The sequence below is a fragment of the Chiloscyllium plagiosum genome, chromosome 33 (assembly GCF_004010195.1).
Source record: "Chiloscyllium plagiosum isolate BGI_BamShark_2017 chromosome 33, ASM401019v2, whole genome shotgun sequence".
Taxonomy (NCBI): Eukaryota; Metazoa; Chordata; class Chondrichthyes; order Orectolobiformes; family Hemiscylliidae; genus Chiloscyllium; species Chiloscyllium plagiosum.
In genome coordinates this window covers 14,248,529-14,261,137 of record NC_057742.1, presented here as the reverse complement: position 1 = coordinate 14,261,137, position 12,609 = coordinate 14,248,529, and positions in this window count along the sequence as shown.

Here is a 12,609-nt window from a genome sequence, read left to right as displayed (position 1 = left end):
GATTAAATTCTTCCTCATCTCAGTCCTAAATGGCTTACCCCTCATTCACAACTCCAAGTGAGCAACACTTATAGGAGGCACTGAGAGTGGAAAGGATGCAAAATGTACTCTGGCTAGGGGATTCAGTGTCCATCATCAAGAGTGGCTCAGCAATAATGCCTCTAATTGAGCTGGTCAGATTCTAAAGGATTCAGTCCAGCAGGTGGTGAGGGAACCAACAAGAGAGCAGTACCATGGCTCAGTGGGTGGCACTGCAGCCTCACAGCACCAGGAACCCGGGTTCGATTCCAGCCTTGGGTGACTCTCTGTGTAGAGTTTGCACATTCTCCCCATGTCTGCATGGGTTTCCTCCAGGTGGTCTGGTTTCATCCCACATTCCAAAGATGTGCAGGTGGATTTGCCATGCTAAATTGGCCATAGTGTCCAGGGATGTGTAGGCTAGGTGGATTAGCCATTGGAAATGCAGGGTTACAGGGATAATGGGGTTGGTCTGGGTGAGATGCTCTTCAGAGGGTCAGTGTGGACTTGATGGGCCGAATGGCCTGCTTTCACACTGTAGGGATTCAATGATTCTACGAAAAACGCACTAGACCTCATCCATTCCAATCTTCTGGCTGCAGAAGCATCGGTACATGACAATGTCTGCCTTCACACTGAGAATGCACTGCATCGTGCCACTCCATTGTGTTGTGTGGCACTATCAAATGGGACAGACTTTGAACAGATCTAGCAACTCAACACTGGGCATCATTGAGCTGCTGTGAGCCATCAATCGCTGCAGAATTGTTCTCCAACACTTTATGTAACCTCATGGACTAGCGTATACCCCCTCAACCATTACCATCAAGCCAGTGGATAAACTCCGGTTCAATGGAGAGTGCAGGAGAGCAGCACCAGACATACCTAAAAATGAGGTGCCCACCTACTGAAGATATCAAGCAGGATGACTTGCATACTGAACAGCATAAGCAGCAAGGGATAGACGGAGCTAAGTGACCCCACAACCAACGGATCTGATCTAATCCCTGCAGTCTTATTACACCCAGTTGTGAGTGGTAGTGAACAATTAAACAATGCACTGGAGGAGGAGGCTCCACAAATATCCTCATCCTCAGTAATGGAAGCACTCAACAGATCATTGCAAAAGATAAGGTTGAACCATTCTCGGCAACCTTCAGCCAGAAGAGCTGAGTGGATGATTCATCTCTGCCTGCTCCAATGGACCCCAGCAGCACAAATATCAGTCTTCAGCCAATTTAATTCACTTGTATGATATCAAGAAATGATTGGAGTCACTGGATACTACAAGGGCTATGTGTTCTGACAACATTTTGGCATTGGTACTAAAGACTTTGTGCTCTGGAAACTTGCCAAGCTCTTCCAGTACAACACTTTACTGATAAAGGGTTTATGCCCGAAACGTTGACTGCCCTGCTCTTCGGATGGTGTCTGACCTGCTGTGCTTTTCCAGCACCACACCTTTTGACTCTGGCATCTACCTGACAATGTGGAAAATTGCCCAAGTATCTTCTGTATATAAAAAACAGAGAAAGTCCAACCAGGCTAATTACCACCACATCAGTCAAGTCTAGATCATCAGTAAAGTGATGGAAGCACTTGCTCAGCAATAATCTGCTCAGTGATGCCCACTTTGGGTTCTGCTCAGCTCCTAACCTTATTACATCTTGGATGAAACATGGTTAAAAGAGCTGAATTTCAGAGGCGAAGTGACACTGACAGCCCTTGACATCAAGGCTGCATTCAAGCAATGATTTGGAGATGCCTGTGTTGGACTGGGGTGCACAAAGTTAAAGATCACACAACACCAGGTTATAGTCCAACAGGTTTAATTGGAAGCACTAGCTTTCGGTGCGCCACTCCTTTATCTGGTGGTTGTGGAGGACACAATTATCAGACACAGAATTTATAGCAAAAGTTTACAGTGTGATGTAACTGAAATTATACATTGAATAATACCTTAATTGTTGTTGAGGCTTTCATCTGTTAGAATACTATGATAGTTTCACTTCTTTCATGTGTAAATCACAAAACCTTTTTTTTAAAAGTTGCATTCTCCAGTTAACTGTAACAATGGGTGTTGGCTAGACAATATGTTGAAGGTGTTAGCCCCCTGTGTTCTCTGTCTTTGCCATAATGTTTAGACTGATTGTAGACTAAAAAAACACTTCAGCGGTCCGGGACATTCGACCTCGGACCTTCAGGTGACCATCCTCCAAGGCGAACTTTGGGACAGGGAGCAGCAAAAAATGGCCAAGCAGAGGCTGATAGCTAAGTTCTGTACCCATAGGGAGGGCCTCAACCAGGACCTTGGGTTCATGTCACACTACAGGTGACCATCATTGCACTATACGCACACACAGACACACCTACACATACACACACTCTCTCACACACACACAGGTACTCCTACACAACACATATATACACTCTCTCTCACTCTTACAAACCCCCCCAACCCAGGCAGACAGACACACACACTCAAAGACGCACATGCACACATATACATATACGTTTGTGGGGTGAATTTGGACTTGCAGAGTTACATTGTACTTTGCTCAAAAATTGCATGAATTCATGTAAAACTGTTATCTCACTTTTTAGTTTACAATCAGTCTAAACATTATGGCAAAGACAGAGAACACAGGGGCTAACACCTTCAACATATTGTCTAGCTAACACCCATTGTTACAGTTAACCGGAGAATGCTAATTTTAAAAAATAGGTTTTGTGATTTACACATGAAAGAAGTGAAACTATCATAGTATTCTAACAGATGAAAGCCTCAACAAACAATTCAGGAATTATTCAATGTATAATTTCAGTTACATCACACTGTGAACTTTTGCTATAAATTCTGTGTCTGATAATTGTGCACTCCACAACCACCTGATGAAGGAGCAGCACTCCGAAAGCTAGTGCTTCCAATTAAACCTGTTGGACTATAACCTGGTGTTGTGTGATTTTTAATTTTGTGCATTCAAGCAAGTATGGCATCAAGGAGCCCTAGCAGAAATTGGACACAATGAGCACTGGGGCAAACTCTCCGCTGGTTGGATTCATACCTGGCACTTAGGAAGATGATCCTGGTTGATGGAGGTCATTCATCTCAGTTCCAGGACATCTCTGCAGGTATTCCTTGGAGTAGTGACCTGGGCTAAACTGTCTTTAGTTGCTTCATTAATGACCTTCCCTCTATCATAAGGTCAGAAGTGGTAATGTTCACTGATGATTACACAATGTTCAGCACCATGTGTGACTCCTCAAATACTGAAACAATCCATGCCCAAATGCAACAAGATCTGGACAAAGTCCAGGCTTGAGCTGACAAGTGATAAGTAACATTTGTGCCACACAAATGCCAGGCAATGATTAGTTCCAGTAAGCGAAATTCTAACTACTGCCTTTGACATTCAATGGTGTTACAATCACTGAATCCCCCATGATAAACATCTTGGGAGTTACCATTGAACAAAAATTCAACTGACCTTATTGCATAAACACAGTGAGCAGGTCAGGAGCTAGGAATACTGTGGCAAATAACTCACCTCTTTATTTCGCCAAAGCCGGTCCACCATCTCCAAGGTGCAAGTCACCAGGGTGATGGAATATTCCCCACTTGCCTGGATGCATGCAGCTTCAAGAAGACTCAGGAAGTTTGACACTATCCAGGACATAGCAACTCGTTTGACCAGCACCACATCCATAAATATCCACTCCCTTCACCACCAACACTGCTACTGAATATTCCATCACCCTGGCATCTACAGGATGCACTGCAGAAATTCATCAAGCCTTCTTAGACAGCACCTTCCAAACCCATGACTGCTCTAGACTGACAAAGGCCACAGATACATGGGAATACCTCCCCAGCAAGTTCCCCTCATGGCCACGCACCACTCTGACTTTGAAATATGTCACTGTTCCTTCACTGTTGCTGGATCAAAATCCTGGAATTCCCTCCCCAAAGGCATTAGGGAGGGTCAACCTACAGCAAGTAGACTGCAAGTAGAATACAGCTCACCACCAAATTCTCAAGGTGCAGCTAGGAACAAGCAATAAATGCTGGCCAGCCAGTGACATACCACAAGCGAATTTTTTAAAATTGATAACCTGTCACACTCACCAAGTGAACCCAGCTAGACTTCCTCATGAAAGACCAAAGTTCAAAATATATGATACATGAATATTAGGTTAAAAACTGCTTTTCAATAAAATGTGGAGAAGACTGCTTTTTTTAAAACAATGGAGAAAGCTGGCTTGCAAACAGAATGTGGTCAACTCCCTTCAGAACAATGTTAAATTGCTAATAATATTACACAGACATATAAAAAAAAAACTGGTAATTCTTACTGTGACACTATCACTCAGCTAAAACGTTTGCTCTGAGAAATAGAACCACTGTCAGATTAAAATAAGTACCAAGCCTCAAATTTTATTATGTTACTGAACATAGTGCCTTGATGAAATAGATTGACCAACATGACTAAACCCTAATGCTAATTTGCAAGAATATTTGGAAATTCTTTTAACTTTGCATCACATAAAGAAATGGTGGATAAAAAGGTGTTTGACACGCTTGCCTTCATTGCTCAGTCCTTTGAATACAGGAGTTGGGAAGTCATGTTGAGGTTGTACAGGACATTGGTGAGGCCTCTTCTGGATTACTGTGTCCAGTTCTGGCCTCCCAGATATAGGAAATATATTACCAAGCTAGAGAGGGTTCAGAAGAGATTTACCAGAATGTTGCTGTGTATGGAAGGTTTGAGTTATAAAGATAGGCTGGGACCTTTTTCACTGGAGGTTAAGAGGCGATCTGATAAAAGTTTATAAAATAATGAGAGGTATAGATAGAGTTAATGAGAGTTGTCTTTTCCCTAGGATGGGGGATTTCAAGAGTAGGGGCACATCTTTAAGGTTAGAGGAAAGAGATTTAAAAATGACATGAGGGGCAAATATTTTACACAGAGGGTGGTTCATATGTAGAATGAACCTCCAAAGAAAGTAGTGGATGTGGGCACAATTACAACATTTATAAAGACATTTGGATAAGTACATGACGAGGAAAGGTTTGGAGGGATATGGGCCAGGAACAGGCAGGTGGGAGTAGTTTGAGTTTATGGTCAGCATGGACTGGTAGGACCGAAAGGTCTGTTTCCATGCTATAGGACTCTATGACTCTCAAAATTGAATGGGCACTTTCACTATAATAGTCTTTCCCTAATATGGGATGATGATTGGGGTGGCCTATTCATGATCAAGTGCCGTCTTTCACATCACTGATAATTATTGATATTATAAGCATATTAATAAAATTTGAATTGAATGATTGATTAGATTTGTTTACATTTACTTAAGATTTATTCTAAACCTAATGAATCATGCACTCTCAGGAATTAAGGTAATTTTCACTTTGATAATTAATGGTTATCATTAAGAAACATCTTATAACTACAACAAGTTTCAACTTTCATTTCTCTTTTATAAATTAGATTCAGCTGTTTTCTTTTCAGGATTGATTTAGCTTTGTGATGTATATCCTATGTCCAATCACTAAGTTCCACGCTTTTTCATTGGAATAATAAATTGTGTATATGCTTAAAAGTTAAATGGTCTCAGCTAATCTTCTGTCTCGAAATGCAGTGAGCTTGACTGTATTTACGGAGGAGTTACACCCTAACTCTTCTACTGTCCCCAGAATGATAATCCTGCTTAATTCTAATTGAAATTTAGACTCTCAGGAATGGAGTCACACTCTTAACCAATTTTCTTTCTCTTGTAGTGATTGATATGAGGTCAGCCAGGTGGACCTCTTGGAATATGAGTTCCCTGATTGGATCTGTTAATCTGGCCCAATCAGGGAGCCCTGGCTGGCAGACATAAACAGGAATGTCAGAGGTTCTGTTCACTCTGTGAGCTGGCTCTGAGGAATCCACACCAGTGTCAAGTGCTATGCACGTGTAAATAAAGGGTGAGTTGGGATACCAACCTGTGTGGAATCAATTATTTTACCTTTGTGTAGTGGTCAAGATGGATTCAGCAAACCCAATTATGTGTCTGTGAGTCTAGCTCCCTCTACCTGACGTTGGGGGAATTGATTGAAGATTGTACCTGGTTTCAATAATGGAGTTATAATTGTGATAACCCACAGCCTCAGAGGAGCTCTGTAGTACAATGACAGTATCTCTACCTCCAAACCAGAAACCTTAGATTCAATTCCTACCTCATTGAGAGGTGCATAACAACATTTCCAAGCAAGTTAATTTGAAAATATCTACACCACAGCCTCAGGCTCAGTGGGAGTGTTCCTACACTTGGGCCAGAAGGTCTGCATTCAACATTCACCTGGACACATATCACAGCATGTCTGAACAAGTTAATTGAAATATCTGCACCACATCCTCTCCATCCAATCTTGCCACTCCCAACCGAAGGTTCTGTTCTAAGGCCTGCAATCGTGGAGCTACAGTTTACTACATGACATCTTTCTTCATGAAGCACTCTTACGTCCACAGCAATGTCCACACCACAGCACAGATTTGCTCATTGTCACTGGTAAGTTCCCTTTTGCTGGTAGAAACATCACTGAAAACCCAGCATTTCTTTGTAATCACTCCTAACCCTGGAAAACAGGTCAGGGTTGGGGCATTTTTGGAGACAGTAGCAGGCAAGGTACAATGATGTGGTGATATCAGTTTTAGGGGGAAAATGCTGTTAAGCAGGTAACTGGGATGTAGAGCATGTGACTAGCAGCTATTGTTAGCCTAATTTGCAGCATGTAATGTAAAGCAATGTAACTGTCTTTTCCAACAACAATAGTTGCTGAACTTCTGTAATTAAATTTTGTTTTAAGTAATCCTGAAACAGATCTTCAAGTAAACAGAAGCTATGTCTATTTACCAGTCCTGATATGAGATTATTAACTTTGTGAGTAAACACAAAACCACAATACACAATGTCTATCCTTTCATCTCATGCAAAAGACAAAGCATCTGACAGGGCAGCACTCTATTACACTGAAGTGTCAGCTCAGAATATGTATTCAATCTGTCGAGTGGAATACACAATGTTTGAACTCAGAGATGAGAGTGTTACCAACTGTCCATGACTGACACTTAAAGGTTTCAGCATGCAGGAAACTAAGGCTAAGGTTTAGCAGAGTCTGGATGCCAGCATAACTTTCCTGTTCACTGTCACATAATCATCCTACGTATTCCTTTTTATAATTCCACTTATGTAGACTTTCGTAAAGAGGTGAAACAACAGAAAGGAATCAGTTTTTCACATAATGACGTGAAAATTTTCAATAACTGTGAACCCCTTTGCATTTATTTGACAGCTGTACTTGGCATGACTATCAGTGTACAGAATTTGACACTGGATCTATAATTAACTTGATACATTTAAATACAGCAACATTAATCGTAAGTCACGAAATGGGGTCATGGTGGATGTTCTTTTCCAAACATATATATAGCAATATTCATGAATTAAAGTAATACACTCTCATTTAATATATTAAGTAACAAACCAGCCAAATTTAATATACATTATTAACCACATTGTGGCTGTACAGGACATTGCAGAAGCCAGTTTTAGAATACTGTGTTCAATTCTGGTCTCCTTGCTACAGCAAAGATGTTGTGAAACTTGAAAGCATTCAGAAAAGATTTACAAGGATGTTGCCAGGATTGGAGGGTATGAACTATAGGGAGAGGCTGAACAAGTGGGGATTTTTTCCCTGGAGTGTCAAAGGTTGAGAGGTGACCTTATAGAGGTTAATAAAATCATGAGGGGCATGGATAGGGTAAATAGCAAAGGTCTTTTTCTCAGGGTAAGGGAGTCCAAAACTAGAGGGCATAGGTTTAAGGGGACAGGGGAAAGATTTAAAAGGAACCTAAGGGTGGTATTTATATGAATAAAGCTGCCAGAGGAAGTGGTGGAGGCTGGTTAAATTACAACATTTAAAAGGCATCTGGATGGGGAGGAAGGGCTTAGATGGACATGGACCAAATGCTGGCAAAAGGGATTAGATTAATTTGGGATATTTGGTCAGCATGGAAGGAGTTGAAATGAAAGATCTGTTTCTGTGCTGTAGAGCTCTTATGATTCTAAATGTTAGCAGTTGAGGCAGACGTGTGATATCTCCCTCTTGTGGTAATGAAATAGAAATCAATAATCATAAAATCAACATCAACCTGAAGGTAGACCCAACTCACAGCACCATGACATTCATAACAGATGGAGTAAGGTCCTGAGGCCACACTGGGGTAGTGGAGCTCTTTGCAGGAAACATCAATCTGGTCCACTCCAGCTACCTTACATCCCTGCCTATGTAGAGTCTTGGTTGCTGTGGAAACATACATCTTTACACACATCTTGCCTTATGAAGCCATGTGGATAGTGATGTTAGAGGGTCTTGGTATGTTCTACCATACTGCTGACAGGAAGCTCTTCCATTGATTTGTGTTGGAAGGATTTACAAATTGATGCTTAACATATTTAAGAGTCTGCCTTCCTTGGCCATCAAGTCCTGGAGTGCACTTGAACCTGCATCTTCTGGCACACTACCTACTCTGGTGCAAGACCATCTCCATTTCTCTTTCACATGCCTTCCAGTCCCTAGGAGAGGGATTGCACATGGTGCCTTCAGAGGGGCTCAGGCAGCGATGCACCCCAAACCCCCACACGTTGGTGACCAAGGCGGTCCAGAAGGGAGACAGATTCTGTAAGCAGCTGCTCCTCCAATCGCAGCCTGGTTCTCTCCTCCACTTGTGGACCTGTATCCGTATTGAACGTGCGAGAGGACCAGCCTGCAATTGGAGGAGCATCTTGGAAGGTAAGGGGCTCCAGTAAGTGGGTCACGCGGGCTGCTGTCAGTGTGGGTTTGAATCTCGGGGATTGTCATTAGCATTGCTTCAGGCCTCAGGGGTTACTGTTGGCTGGTTATTTTGGCCTGTTACCTTCTGCAGGGGTGTGGAGGGAGTGGTGAAGGAAGGAGGACGCTGCAAGGGATCGAGGGGAGAGCAGAAGGCTGCAGTGGGTCAGGGAGGAAGATGAAAGCTGCAAAAGGGATGGACAGCGATGGAATCTCCATTGCAAAGGGAATAGTTCCATCCCCATCAACAATGGAACATTCAACAATATTGGAACTAGGAACACTTAATCCCTAGGGCAGTGAATTGATTGAAAATGAATGTGGCATCTCTAGCTTAAAGTTGCATAAGATTGGCAGCTACTATTTGTGGAGAAATTTAATGGATGCTCAATGCTGTCAATTTTTAAATTTAAATCTGCAATTCAGGTGGAAGATGCAGTAAATAGGATAGTGACTGTCCAATTAATATGTTCCAGATTTGTGCATACATTCCAGGAGCTCATACGCTGTGCCCTTTCAGTTCTGTGAAAGATCTATTTCAGGTGATGCCTTTTTTGTGTGTCAAAGAATCTGTCAGTTACTTTGAAAAAAATGCTACTAACTTATGCCTGTTGTATTGAGGCAATGTGAGTACTGTGGCATAATCTAATAATCAAAGGGTTAATGGACTGCTGGCCTTTATATCTGGAAGACTGGAGTACAATGATGCAGACTTTATGCTGAAGTTATACAAAACACTGATTAGACCCCACTTGGACATTGTGAGCAGATCCGGGCACCACACCTTAGGAAGAATATTTTGGACTTCGAGCGAGAACAACACAGGTTTACAAGAATGATAGCTGGGCTTCAAGGGTTAGGTTATGGGTTTAGATTGTACAAGTTAGACCTGTTTTTTTCTAGAATTTAGAGTGTTAAAGGGTGATCAATGTCTTCAAAATATTAACAGGAAAATACAGGGTAGACAATGATAAACTATCTCCACTGACTGGGGATTCTGGAAGTGTGGGGCACAGTCTGAGAATTAGGGTTACACTGTTGAGCACTTCTACACACAAAGGGTGGGAAATGTTTGTAACTCTCTTCCACAAAGGGTAGTGGATACAGAATCAATTATTAATTTTATGACGGATGATATTTTTGTTAAGCATAAGATACAAAGGGATATCAGCCAAAGGCAGGTATATGAAGTTAGGGCACAGATCAGGTACAATCTCATTGATGAACAGAACAAGCTCGAGAGCTGAATTGCCTATTCCTGTTCCTATGTCCCTAATGAATTAATTAAGTGCTTATCTTGTGTGTTATGGCTTTAAGGTGAATGAAGGGTTGCTACTTGAGGAAGTTGATGAATTCTTCTAATTCTGTTTCTGTGTGAAACCAAATATCTTATGTGTCAACTCAAATACAGAAGATGTGGTTCCTACCTGACAGCAACACTGAGTAATGAGTTGTGAGAATATAAAAAGGAGACCCTGCAAACCAAAACAAAGCCTCTGAAAATTATGAGGTAGCCCTCAACAAAATCTTAGTAGAGTTCTTGAAAAAATAATTGTAAGTTCAAAGAAGTGGATGTATTTACATAATTAGGCTGGCATGATGGTTCAGTGATTAATATTGCTGCCTCACAGTGCCAGGGATCTGGATTCGATTCCACCCTTGGACAACTATCTTTGTGGAGTTTGCGCATTCTCCCTGTGTCTGCGTAGGTTTACTCTGGGTGCTCTGTTTTCCTCCCACAGTCCAAAGATGTGCAGGTTAGGTGGATTAGCCATGCTAAATTGATCATAGTGCCCAGGGATGTGTAGGCTTAGCCATGGGAAATGCATGGTTACAGGGTGACGGTAAGGGGGTGGTTCTGGGTGGGATACTCTTCAGTGGATGGCTCTTCAGTGAACTCGATGGGCAGAATGGCCTGCATCCACACTGTAGAGATTCATGAGAATGATCGAGTTGTGTGCAGCTGTTTGATACAGGAATGGTTGCAAAGTGTTCTATATTGAAAAATAAGCTGTCAAGGGTTTTATAAAGAGAAGCACAGAATACAAAAGCAAAGACATTTTGCTGAAGCAATATAAAGCAGCTTCTGAGTGTGGTTTCTAAATCCGGACAACAGAAGGAAGTGAAAGCTTTGTAAAAGGGTAGGGATTACATTTACGGAAATAAGGGATTATGGAGAAGCTGTAGTTGCTTCCCCTAAAAGCCAAAAAACATGAGGGAACTTATTGGGGATGTGTGTAAAATTAAAAAGGGCTCATATGTAATAATTAGAAATTACTTCCAATGGCTAAGGGGCTGATAATTAAATGAACCAGAGTTAGCTTCATTTAAACTGATTGGCAAGAGAACCAAGATAACATGAGGAAAATGGAGGTGTAAATGCCAAGATGGTTGACAAAGATGACACTGATAATGTCATGCCACCATGGCAACTAGCCGTATGTTCTTCCTCTTCATAGAAGATACAGTCCTGAATTGAACTGTAACCTGAAGTGACTGCTCCAGACTGTTGGCAGGTTGTTCGGTGTCAGGTCTGACGTGAGCCCAACCCTGGAGCAAGTACATGGTGGAGTGGTTCCTGAGTTAGGGAATGGTTTTACTATATCAGAGTTTAATGTATACCACAAACTGATCCGCATTGTACAGAAAGGGTCTGGGGTTAGGCAGGATGCAAGGCTTAGTTTTCGTTCTTCTCCTTATTTCCTCCACCCTGTATGTTAGGAGACAACAGTTTCCTGGGAGCCAGAACTCTGTTTATTGTGTCACTCAAACCATTCAGGAGGAGACATAGTTTTCAAACTGCCTTTACCCAGCAGAGTCTGTCCCTTGGGAATGGAAGAGTCCAAACCCAATTCTCCCTGCCTTCCTTTACTTGTACACACTTCCACCACTCACAAATGATTTTGGCTTTCCCTTTGCGGACACATGCTCCTTGCTTCACTTAATGTTGACATTATGAGATTCACAATCTGAAGAAAAAATATTCACACAGTGGTTAGGATTTGGAAATGCATGTCTTCCCTGAAATTGAGGTGGATATGGATTCAAATTAGTGCTTGAAATGAAATGGGTTAAGCACTGGTGAAATTAAAATTTGGGGAAGAGTAGGTGGGAGAGATGTGTCAGTGTTAGGACTGACTGAATTTCTCTTTGAAAGAACAGGCACAGATTCAGTGGGCTGAATGGCCTCCTTCTGTCCTACACTATTCTATTGTATCCAAAATACATCATGAAGGCGCCTGACAGTATCTGTCTGCGGTTAAAAAGGGAGTGACGTACTAGGAGAACTAATAGGCCCAGAAGCAGAAATCACACTAAGGCCCATGGTACTCCCCTTGGCTGAGCAAATATTTCTTCATTCTCACCATTTAATGGATTTTTGCTTGGGTCTGGTGATTAGCGTGACCTTACATCTGATTACATTTCCTGCAGAAATCAAGGGCAGGAAATGCTTTTAACCTATGGTCAATTCATTAGTAGTAAAACAGGAAGTCAGGGAAATCAGTCTTTCAGCGGCTGTTGTGAGGAAAATAGAAAGGATTTCGTTATCAGGACAGAATCAAAAGCTGGAAACAGATTCATGATGAATATATTAATGCTGTGACATTCTGCCTCAAAGAAACACCATTAAATATAACAACAGCATTGCCATGCTAAAGTTCAGCAGAGGGCATGCATTCAGATGCCAGCACAGACTGACAGAGTTAAATCAG